The sequence below is a fragment of the Felis catus genome, chromosome D3 (genome assembly GCF_018350175.1).
Source record: "Felis catus isolate Fca126 chromosome D3, F.catus_Fca126_mat1.0, whole genome shotgun sequence".
Taxonomy (NCBI): domain Eukaryota; kingdom Metazoa; phylum Chordata; class Mammalia; order Carnivora; family Felidae; genus Felis; species Felis catus.
This window is the reverse complement of record NC_058379.1, coordinates 3,010,512-3,022,899: the sequence shown is the minus strand read 5'-3', so window position 1 is coordinate 3,022,899 and position 12,388 is coordinate 3,010,512. Positions and strand designations below refer to the sequence as shown.

Here is a 12,388-nt window from a genome sequence, read left to right as displayed (position 1 = left end):
ACGCTGCGCAGTAGGGAAGCAGGCGGCTTTTCACGTCCTACGAGAAAACTGCTTCTTTAGCAGCTTCGCAAGATCAGAGAACGAGGCCCGTCTTTCCAGAAATGTTCCAAACTGACAGGAACCGGCTCCCGCTTCTCCTGACGGGTCCGGCGTGTGCCTGGGGCCCGGGGGGGCGGGGGGGGGACCCTCCGTGGCGTGTGGGAGGGAGTGCAGGCTGGGGTGAGTGGGTCAGGGCTGGGGCCTCCTGCCGAGACGCCCGCGGCGGCCCCAGGTTTTCGGGAAGCGCCAGAGGAACGGCGCGACCGGCGGGAGCTCTGCTACGAGGTCACGGTGACCCAGGAGCACGGGCTCCAGGCGCGCGTCCGTCACCTGCGCCGTGGCTCTCGCGGCTGTGACGTTCTCCGGGCTTATTTTAGAGAGACTTCACCACAGCGGTCCCCACAGGGAAAAGCAGGAATCGCAGACACTCATGGGTTCCCTGTGCGCCAAGCACCGGCCGCCTCGCCAGCCTGGAATCACGAAGGGCGTCCACGGAGCTCGCAGCCGGGCCACGGGGTCGTGCGGGCCGGACGCTGACGACGCCCCAGGGCAGCTGAGTTTCCCAGGGGCCTGAGAGCGGCCTCCCTGCGTCCCGCTCGACCGGCACGGGGGTCCCATCTCCGCGGTGCGATGAGGACACAGAGAGGGGGAGGGTCTGTCCAAGGTCCCACAGCTGGGTGAGGTGGGGGTGTGGGACCCAGGGCGGTCCTACTCCCGAGCCCCGCTTTGCTTGGGCCTCTGCCCGGTTCTGCTGCATCGGAGCCTCTGGGTGGGGCCCAGAGACTATCCAGCAGGTTCTCCGGGGGCTTTATGCCCAGAAACGTGAGGAGCGTGGTCTGGTTGATTCCTCGGGTGAGGAGCAGGCCAGACGGGGCAGAGCTGAAGCTGGACCCCGGGCCCCCTGCCTCCCTCAGCCCGGAAGAAGCTTGCCGGCCTCTGGGGGTCATGGGGTCCCTGTGGGAGCACCCAGCTCTCCCTCGGCGGCCCCTGGGGGGGGGGCGGGAGTGGCCACACAGGTAGGCACAGCAGCCAAGACCTGTCACCCTTCCTGTTAATTCAGTGTGGTGAGCCTCTGTGTGCACCTGCTCTGTCCCCACCTGTGAGGTCCCAGGTCAGGCTCAGCGGCCACCGCCAGGTTTGTGACAGCCTGGGGACAGAGCCCTGGCATTGATTCCAGCCCTCCCTGCCCCTGAGCCTCTGTGACCTCCCCCAGTGGCCAGGCACCCCTCCCCCGCCAAGCTCCCCCACCCACAGCCCCACCCCTACCGTGTAGAACACGCCGGTGACACGTTGAAGGCCCGACTCCTATTACATCACGTGGCCATGAACGCTAAGCGTGAGGGCAGGAGTAACTTGTCATCTTTTTTTTTAAGCTTATTTATTTATTTTGAGAGAGAGAGAGAGAGAGAGAGAGCAAGAATGGGGAGTGGGAGAGAGAAAGGAGAGAGAGTTCCCAGCAGGCTCTGCACTGTCAGCACAGAGCCCGACACGGGGCTCGAACCCACGAACCGTGAGATCATGACCTGAGCCAATCAAGAGTCGGATGCTTAACCGACTGAGCCACCCGGGTGCCACTCATCTTTTTCAAGACACACACACACACACACACACAAACTAATATAAGCACAATAAAATAACTATTGCTCAGGAAAAGAAAAGAAGAAATAAATGTTCCAAATCAAACACACGTGCGCCCTATCCACCTTTACAGTATCCGGCAATTTCCAACCCATCCTTCCGCACGGCACGGCAGACCGCACTGTGGGCAAGCCTTCCCGAGGAGGGGACTGGAGGGAAGATGGGGGGTCTGTAGAGCGTGAGCTTTCAGGGTGTGAGCACACGCACGTGTTTCTCTACAGGGAAGCAAGGATGGGCATCAGTAAGACGGATGCGAAGGGGCACTTTCAGGGGTGCTCTGGATCAAGGCTTTAGGGAGCTGGGGACCACCGGGATATGTGTCCCTTCACATGACGCGTCTCTCCCGCCTTTCTGGATGAAGGTCATCTATCGCTTCAGCTTAGTCTAACCAATACCTAAGCAGCCATTCAGCCAGGTCGGAACCATTTTCGGAGGCTACTCACACCACAGAGGGATCCGAGTTATTGCCAGGGCCCTGAGGAAATTAAATGGGAAGCAGTAACTTTAATCTAACGCAAGCGATCCGGCAAAATTTATGTGTGCAAACAGGCCCATACATGCGCACACACGCTCACTTAGTTGTAAGGCTCGCACAGAGAAACACTGCCCGGCAGGCTCGCGGAAGCTACGGTCGAGTCTCCTCCTGTCTTTGGACTGAGTTTGAAATGGCAGTATGTTACATTAATACTCTGTTAGTTACTGTGTATTTTATTTTTTTATTTTTATTTTTTATTTAAAAATTGTTTTCAACGTTTTTTATTTATTTTTGGGACAGAGAGAGACAGAGCATGAACGGGGGAGGGGCAGAGAGAGAGGGAGACACAGAATCGGAAGCAGGCTCCAGGCTCTGAGCCATCAGCCCAGAGCCCGACGCGGGGCTCGAACTCACGGACCGCGAGATCGTGACCTGAGCTGAAGTCGGACGCCCAACCGACTGAGCCACCCAGGCGCCCCTACTGTGTATTTTAAAAATGGGTTTGAAGTCCTGGGGACCGGAGGTACCGCACGCGGATGGAGGTCGTCGGTGGCGATTAGTGTTGCATGGTGACACGTAGCTGCTACACTTGTGAGCACAGCATGATGTATAGATGTGTCGCCTCACTGTGTCCTACACCTGAAAGTAATGCAACATTGTGGCAACTACACTTCAGTTAGAAAAGAAAAAAGAGGGTTTGAAGTTCCCCAGGAATCAGGCTGTTTTCATACATAATAACCTTTGTTTTTATCACTGGAAGCTAGAAGCACATTTCCTGTGTTAATTCACGTGGTCCTTGCATTCTTGCTGTGAGGCACGGGCTGCGACCGTCGCCCATTGTGCAGATAAGGAGACTGAGGCACAGGGGAGTGGACAGCCATCCCTCCCCCTCCCCTGGCCCTCGGTGTCCCTCCCGTAAGAAGCCGTGAGCACAGGGTCCACCTGGCTGGTCCGGGCAACCTCCTTGCCTCCAGCCCCCGACCTTCATCCCATCTGCAAAGTGTCCTTGGTCACGGAAGGCAGCATATCCATCCACGAGTTCCAGGGATTAGGATGTGGGTCTTTTCTTTGGGGGGGTGGGGAGGGTTCACATTCTAGTTACCACATCAGCTAAATCAAGAGTTGGGGAGAGATGCCTGGATCGTATCTGATTCACCCACACTGCTGGCTTCTGCAAACCCATTTGTGCTGGGTGTGCCCTGTGAGTGTCTCATTCTGAGAAGCAGGCCGTCAACCTTCGTGGTCAGCTGTCCCTCCACTCAGTGGACGTTTAGTAAGCCCTCCAGCACATTTGCGATGTCTTGCTCTGAGTAGGTTCTCACCAAGATTTTCTGGGGTTTGAGTGATCATAGTGAGTTTGCACAAATATTGTTCACCTTTATTCTAGGAACTGTTCTATTTTTAAATTTATTTTATTTAAAAGTTTTAAAATGGGGGCGCCTGGGTGGCGCAGTCGGTTAAGCGTCCGACTTCAGCCAGGTCACGATCTCGCGGTCCATGAGTTCGAGCCCCGTGTTGGGCTCTGGGCTGATGGCTCAGAGCCTGGAGCCTGTTTCCGATTCTGTGTCTCCCTCTCTCTCTGCCCCTCCCCCATTCATGCTCTGTCTCTCTCTGTCCCAAAAATAAATAAACGTTGAAAAAAAAATTAAAAAAAAAAAAAAGAAAATGTGAAAAATAATGTGTATATAGTATTCATCAAAGCAAAATATTGAAAACAACTTGATTATCAATGGCATATTTATAAATAGAAAATCATGCTCCCAGGGGCGCCTGGGTGGCGCAGTCGGTTAAGCATCCGACTTCAGCCAGGTCACAATCTCGCGGTCCGTGAGTTCGAGCCCCGCGTCGGGCTCTGGGCTGATGATGGCTCAGAGCCTGGAGCCTGTTTCCAATTCTGTGTCTCCCTCTCTCTCTGCCCCTCCCCCGTTCATGCTCTGTCTCTCTCTGTCCCAAAAATAAATAAACGTTGAAAAAAAAATTTAAAAAAAAATAAAAGTTTTAAAATGTATTTTCAGAGAGAATCGGGGAGAGGCAGAGAGAGAGCGAGAGACAGAGAACCCCAAGCGGGCTCTGTTCTGCCAGCTCAGAGCGCGACACGGGGCTCGCGTCCACCCACGAACCCTGAGATTGTGACCCGAGCTGAGATCAAGGGTCGGACGCTCAATCACCTGAGCCACCCAGGCGCCCCACTGTTCTGTCCTGTTCACGCGAATCCGCACATCCTGGAGGAAGGCAGGAAAACCCTCTCTGGGCCATTAATGCAGCACCCAGCCTCCATTTTTGCTAAGCCTGTTCACTTTTCCAGCATTTGCAAGGTTTGCGGTCTATAGAATTAACTCCCGATGGTGCCGGGCCTCTAATTTCAGCTTCCTTAGATGATTGTTTCCCTGGGAATAGGAGCAAAGATTAAAACTGGGCCTGAACAGTTGGAATTTGTCAGGTGTCAATGAGCCACTTCCCTTAATCGCCCTTCTGAAAGCCTAATTGCTCTCCCCACACTTCGGCTCTCATTAAAGTAACCGGCCGAGGCTTCGGAGGGGAGTCCACACCGAGGAGGCGGCAGGCCGGCCCCCAGCAGGCCGGGAGGCGAGCACAGACTCCTGAGCAAGCCCAGCCGCAAGCGGCACCCAGTCCACGGGCAACAATTATAACCGTTAGCCAGCCATTAAAGTGTCATCATAAACTGTTTCCTATATCACAATTAATAAACGACAACAATAAACGAAAACAAAAGGTCCATCATTTCATTTTTATGTCACGGGGGTCTGCTGACGTCTGTTACGCAGTGACGCGCGCACTGGGTTCGCAGTCAGAAGAACCGAGGGCCAGCGTTGTGTGAGCTCCGCCAGCCGGGTCTCCGAGAGTCACCGAGACGCCACGAGGTCGCCGTCAGCATCTTCCAGCCCGCATTTTTACCCAGTTCTTATCCAGAGGTTGTGACGTGATCTAACTGAATCAATACTTAACTGAGACGTTTCGTAAGGAAACCCCCTTTCTGACCCCTTTCAGGAGGATGCGGAATATGCCCTCCCCAGGGGCAGCAGGTGCACAGAGCGGACTCCGGCTGCGGCCTCCGTGTGGCGCACGCTTCCGCCCTGCCCGCTCGGTCCTGATTCGGCCGCCTGCTAGCTGTGACAGCAGGTGCACTGCTCAAATCTCTCTATGGCTCGGTGTCCTCCTCTGTAGGATGGGGACTTGAAGGCCGGCTGTGAAGCTCAGATGATTGGCAGCAGGCAAGGCAGCTTGTCCGCGCCTACCACCCTGAAAGCAACACGTAAGGGTTTTCCGCTATTTGTTACGATTATTAATTACGATTGCTACTTTGTGTTATCAGCTATGCCCTGCAGGTACGCGAGGTCTCAACCCCTGCTCTAATGCCCTTCCACTCTTCTTTCCCACTCTGTTCCCGCGTTGGCAGGAAACAAGAAAAGCCAGGAAACCAGGAAACCAGGCAGGAAAAGGCAGGAAACCAGGAAAAAAGAAAGGACAGCCGTTGGAAAACAGATTGGCGTCACTGTAGGATTCCGAATACCTCGATTTCCAATTCTCTGTGGAGGTTTTCCACAGACTGCATGGCAGGAAGCATCCTTCAGGCCACGTTGCCTTCAAGAAAAGCCCATGGGTGTCATCACTTTGTAAGACAGTGAGGCGGGAAAGACGGAAACTAAGGATGCGATGCTCTGGGACCGCGACCCCCTTTCTGAAAGGCCACTCGAGAGGGTACTTTCGCGAGTGCACCGGCCGTCAGGATGACACATACAAAAGTGGCTAACTTTTAAAAATTAACCGAATCTTTAAAAAAATTGGCAGACAACATTCTCCTTCTTTCCTCTGTAGTTCCCTGAGTTTAACACACGTATGGACTCTGGACCTAGCAGCACAGCCAGGGCCCACGAAATTCCCTCGCGGGCGTTCCTTCCCTTTATGCTCCCACCCTCGCCCGCCCGCCTCTGGCAACTGGGACCGCTTCTCCATCAGTACAGGTGTTGGGTTTTTGGTTTTGTTGTTTTTGAGAATAAGACAGAAATGGAGAGATGTGATGGGCCTTTTGAGATTGGCTATCATCTCTAATAATGCAAAATCGAAACTAACCTAAAAGTACACCCACAGGGGAATAGTTAAGTAAACAGGTAAAAACAGTGTGTGAAATACCACGCAGACGTAAAAAAAAATAAATAAATAAGGTAGGCACATATGCGTTAACACTGATAAAACTCCATGATACGCTACGTTACCACTCATGCGAATTCCCTCCCCTACATAAGGTTCTACATAAGCGCCCAAAAGACCGCCAGGAAGACCCCAACTAGACGAATGGTTACCTGATAGGGGCTGAGATGCTCTCTGCAGACAGCCGATCCCTCGTCCTGCTAGCCCGCGGCCACCTCCCTCACCGCCCCACCACCACTCCCCCACCTCACCCCCGGCTCTGTGACATGTTGGGATAGAGACCCTCCAGCACAGTCCCCCCAGTTCTGCTGTTCACGCCCGCTCTCCCTACCTAGTTGAGACAGCACGTTCTATGGTAATCACCAGGCTCTTGCTACACCCTGCCCTCCCCCCCCAACTCTCCCGGCTGTCTTCCCATGTGTTAGACTCACCTAGGGAAAAACCGCCCCCAGCTGAATCTAACCCTCGTTCCTACATGGTTGCACCCAGGCAGGTAAAGGTGGTTGGGGGAAACATCCACCTGCACCCACTGGTATCGCTGTAAATTCTCGACTGACAACCTGGTACTTGATTATTATCCCCAACGGCTGCTGGTACAAAAGCCCCCGAAGCACGTTAGCAGACCAGCTTTTCTCTGCCCCCATGTATGTAAAAGTTCCCACCGGCTGGGGAAGGAGAAGGGACCAGAAGCCCTCTGCATACCGGATCGAGATGGAGATAACGAGTCTCTTCCACTGACACGATCCAGAAGCCCCGAGAGAGCTGGTTCAGCACCCAGACTTACTTCTCCTTCCCGTCCAGCGAGGACGTCTGACCAAGAGATGGCCGGTGAGATGTCTGGTTTTGATTTGCAAGAGCCACCTCCGAGATGGGTTCAAATGACTCCTAAGAGTGTAAGAGCCCAGGACACCTGGGAGGGTTCTGGGGTATGGAAATAAAACCGTTCTCTCGGCTACAGCAGGATTAGGAAGAAATAAGTGGGATTTCCTCTCTGGGCACTAACAGCTGCACGGACCACCCTCTGGTAGGGTGATGTGAGTGGAATATGGCGTAGCCGATGCCCAGCCGGACTCCGTATTCCCGGGGAGGGCGACTGAGCCTACATGGTCTTTGCTGAACAACTAAAGAGGCGGGTAAGCTGGTTCAGGGTAGAGGGAGAATATCTCAACGAGGGCATCTCGGGCAATGCCCAGATCCCAGCGGAAGACTTCTGGAACGTGAATATGGGCAACGCCTGGTCAGGGCCGGGTTAAGTGATTTAACAGTGGTCATGTTCGTGTTCTGGGCAGGTGCACAGAGGCCGTCCTCCACATGGTGACTCTGGGACCCAGGTCCTCTCCACCTTGTGGTTCTGTCCTCCTTCGAGGCTTCTTCGTCCAGCTGGTGGATGGGGAATAAGAGTCAGGCTTCTCCGGGCCGGGCCTTCATCGGCATATGCCGTGTCCGTGTGCAGTGCACTGACCAAATCTCAGGCATTTGCTTTATGCGGCTGCCGGGACACCAGGAGCTTTAGCTGAGCTGCGTTCCCAACAGAGAAGGAAACTGGGGTTTGGTGAGGCAGCAGCAGCGTGTATAGTCTCCAAACGAAGCAGGTGAATCTCCTTCCTGCCCCCTCGCCGCCGGGTAGGACCGAGCTCCCCTAGGCTCCCTAGCGTCGGAAGCAGGGGTGTGAGGTCGAGGTGGACGGCGACGCAGGAGGAACGAAGACACGTGGGAGCCAGGAGGGCTCCCTGACGAATTAGCACTTGCTGGCCACAGAGGCTTTCCTGGATCACCTGTAAGTGCACCCCTTGCTGTGCAGACCGTGGCTAAGTATTTTTAGCAAGGCCAAAAGTTCCCTTAAGCACCGCAATTATCCCAGTTGGAGATGTCAGGAGAGTTTACAGTTAAGGAAGGAGTCAGTCTGCCGTAAGCATGATAATGAGGTACACCCTGTGCTGTTTTTATGGCTTTGGAACGGAACATTCCCGCGGCCGCCTTTACATACGGACGGAGGACTCGATTGTCCTTTGGGGAACCATCGAGACATAATTTCTCTTCAGTAGAGCAGGGTAAGTTATTCTGACCCACACGGCTCACACCTCAGGAGGGAAGAAAATAAATCAGCACTCTGTGGAAAATCTTCCTTCATTAGGCCCGGCGCTGATGAGGCCCCGTGGGCCTTGCTGGTCTGAAGGCAACACGCAGCTGACTTCTCCAGAAATAAAAAGAGACCCGAGGTTATGTAAGAGGCTTTCCCGGAAACCGAGGGCTGTCGAAGGGAAATGGGACACGGAACTTGGATCCTCGCGGGAGAGAAGTCATCTGTCGTAACAAATGGCCTCAGAGAGGGGAGACGGGCCGTGACGCGGAGGGTATGGGGGGGAGGGAGTCAACACAGCACGTGTGTGGCCAGATAGGCACATATACGTGCACATACAGTAACACACGCAGTGGTACCCACTTCTGGGGGAGCACCCCATCACGACACGTTTTTTCACATTTACGCAGCAAAACGCACACAAACGTAATTGCAGTAAGTGTGCTAAACGAACACTTTACACGGTTCCTCGTTATTACACCGGGAAATACTTTTGCCACAAACCTCCGAAAAAAATTTCTGGGTCGTAGAGACATATTTTATGTAATTTGGGAACTGTGGATGAGGGACTGCAGATCGGTGAGGGTGCACAGAGGCCCTTGCACAGTCCCGGGCACACGCAGGAACCCTGTAAACGTCGACACTACACCTTGGGCGTTGGAAGAGGATCGGTCTGGCAAAGCCAACAAGAGAAGAGGGTTGAGGAGTGACAGAGATCCAGAAGAGCACTGTGCAGCCTGAACGAGGAGGTGAGCCACCAAACGCTCCTGTCCCTGGAGGAAGCAGGGTGCGCATGATGAGAACACGTGCTTTGGCACTGGATCAGCTTACACGGGCCCCCAGCCCCAGCATCTCCTCGTGTGTGACCTTGGACGAGATACCTAGCCTTTCCGTGCCTCCTGGAACCCGGCTGTGCCGCGGAGCCGCGAAGTGGTCTTTCCTCGGGGGCCCTCGGGGGCCGCCACCAGAGGCCGGGCCCCGTGAAGGTAAGTCACTACTTTTGTCAGTGACGAGCAGGCGGTGGAGACAGACTGCATTTGGGGAAAAAGCATGTGTGCCCAGGGGGCAGCGAGGGAAGGAAATCTTTCTAGGGAACGTTGTTTCGGTCACACTCAGGGAATGCAGACTCCTCACTGGACACACGGGCTCAGAGAGGTAAGGTGACTGGCCTGATGTCACACAGGAAATCCTTCACAAAGCCTGCTGTGGGACTTCTGTCTTCTCCTTTCTGGTGCTGCCTTTCCCCCGCCATATTCCTTTATTTTTCTACCACAGGAGCAAACGAGCCCAGGTTTTCTTGGGATCAGTGTCAGTGTGACTTCAAGGGGGATGGAAGCATGACGCATTGAGCACGATAGATGGGGACTGCATTCCCGAGTCCGTGGCTGGTGCAGCTCACACCTACGAGAGCCAGTGGCCCGCAGGTCATGCTCCGAGATGCAGACAGATCCAGAACGCTCTGTGAGCGTGCAGTCTCTGGCCCGGGCTAGAATTTAGAAAAGGCTGCCTCAAACTGTTCCTGCGCTTTAAGATGCCACCAGGGCCCGAAGCCTGGGGTGAACTACTCAGAACGAGGCTGTGCCCCGACTGCCAGGGATGCCGTCCGGGCGGGAAAATCCGTTGAGTGAGGCAGAGCCCGAGAGAGGGGCATACACAGTAGAAGCCACGGTGCCTGGTGCCTCGGAGCAGAGGCGCCAACACAGGACCATTCGGGGAAGTATTTTCGCCTGCCCAGTCCTTGCACCTTACTGTACCGCCCACAATGTCCTCAGGGTCCACCCGCATCGTAGCACAGTGTCAACATTTCATTTCCTTTTCTGGACGAATCCTGTCCCCTTGTAGTCAGGCGTTGTGAGCAACGCTGCTGGGAGCACAGGTGTCTAAATAACCGTCTGGGTCTCTGCTCTCAGCTCTGCAGAATCATTCTTGCTGATCCCTTACAAGGCACCGTGCCGGAACCTTCCGCAGCTGTCCCTGTATGGGAAATCCGGGACGCACAGCTTTTCTTTCTCCTGCTCATTCACCTTCTTTGCCTCTGAGCAAGTGTCAGCGAATCTGCTGAAGTTAATTGTCCGCGTTTCACTTAGGGGTTCTTCTAAATCGCCAGTGTTTTAGCAAAGCCCCTTTTATCATTCCTGGAAGGTTATATGCTCCTTTGTAACGGGGACCTCAACTAAGGCGTTCCCCTCCCGCCACTGTCCCCAATCCCCAGAGAAAACGTACCAGCCCTGTGTGCCACCTTGCTGAGTAATGACGGCCAATCTTGTCGAAAATAACGGATTAAAGTCCCTCTTCCCTGGGAATACACTGGCATCCACCTAAGACCTAAAGCATCTTAACCGAAAGCAATTTCTAACGCAGGGATTTGTGGCATCTGGCCACCTAGATGGAGGGAAGGATAATCGGAATTTGAGGGCTTTTTTTAGGTCAGGAAGACACCTCAGCACAACACGTGCCCATCAGCTGGGTCTGTCAGCTTTGCGCTTAGCAGCGTCTGCAGTCAGCCACAAAAGCTGCCTTCGCCTCCCGGCCTGGCGGCTTCGCCAGCGGCCCGGCGGGTCCTGAGAGGGAGCCTGCTCTTCACGGCCGCCCGGTCCTCCTGACAGCCAGAACATCCCCTCAAAGGTCATTTTTGTTTTCGAAAGATGTGACATTTTTTCAGTTGGTTAATGACAAGCTGGGGGTCTGCAGTGTGTAGGTCTGTGGTGCTCAGATCAGAGACGGCCATATGGCTCATGTTTGAATTTCAGACCGTGGGCGAATTTAGGAGAATTTGCTCCTTCGCGGGCTCCCTCCCCATCTGGCCCCCGGGGAGTCACAGCTCGTGACACTTAGGTGTCGGCTGGTCCTTTCCTCGGGGTGCTCCCGGACTCAAGGCTGGCTGTTCTGTTTTCCTGGAGTGGTGATTTTTAAGTTATTTTGGTCCCTGGTCTGGACACCAGTAAATTGCAGACGCGGTGCTTACGTGCCCCACCTGCAGGGGGCGCCCCTCTCTCCCGGCTGGCCTCCGCGTTCACCCCTCCATGTCCAGGCTCCACCCAGCACTCAGAGCCACCCTGCACGAGCTGCAAACCAGGCTCCGGTCCAACCAGGAGTTCTCCTTGCACTTAGAAGGATCCCCATCACAGCCAGGTGGCCCTGCCCAGGGCCCCAGTCTCCCGCCCCAGCACCGCCCCGTGCCCCACCTCCCCTACCCCTAGACACGATGCACGTCAGCCCTCGGGGTCCCCTTTCCTGTGATAACCAGCCCGCCTCTGCTCGGAAGGCTGGCTCAAATGTCACACCCTCTGGAGACACCACTTCCTCCAAAGGGCCATCCGCCCCAGGACTTTCATGTGTGGCCCAGTGGCACGATCTGAAACCACCTCGTCCGTTTACCGCTTTGCTCCTGTGCTGCGTGCCCCTTCCCCGCCCCTCACCACAACGACTCCGGAAAAGCAGTCACGCTGGCGAAGCTGCGTCCAGTGCCGTGAACCCCGCCCGGCCCGCGGCAGGTGCTTGAGGGGCATCTGAAGAACAGACAAGCGTATCCCCGAGTTGCTAGAGAATTGCGTGACACACGGTCTGTGAGGCTGGGCGGGGGCTGGGCGCCCAGCTGAGGCTGCGCCGACGTCACCTACCTTCACGATGCAGGAGCCTCGAATCCCAAGGGTCCGTCTTTCTGCAGCAAGGGCGGGTTGAGGCAGGAGACCCACAGTGGCCGTAACCTCCCCCACCGGAGGCAGGCCCCCTGGGGTCACGGATCGGGCTAAGGTGGCTGTGGGCCTGCCCCCCAGGGAGCTGACGGCCACCAGCTTTGTGCTCCCATCCCGCCTGGGAGGGCGATTCCACTCTGCCTGTAAGTCCAAGCCTTCCAGCCCTCAGACGCGGGGAGCCAGGCAGCGTCCCACACTGCCACCCAGCTCTCCACCGTCAGCCAGGAGAGGAGCAGACAAGTGCGTGTCTGACCGCCCGACACAGTGAACAGGGAGCTCTCACAGGCGCGC

At 55.4% G+C, this 12,388-nt stretch overlaps 1 long non-coding RNA gene across 1 annotated transcript; it reads right to left on the bottom strand.

Annotated features, from left to right (window-relative positions):
• Positions 1–4,882: 4,882 nt before the first annotated feature.
• On the bottom strand, positions 4,883–11,579 carry LOC109493121. Its single transcript, XR_002737144.2, has 2 exons — positions 7,025–11,579; positions 4,883–5,413 (listed from the first exon to the last, which is right to left on the bottom strand). It is a non-coding gene; the product is annotated as an uncharacterized LOC109493121 (long non-coding RNA).
• Positions 11,580–12,388: the final 809 nt, after the last annotated feature.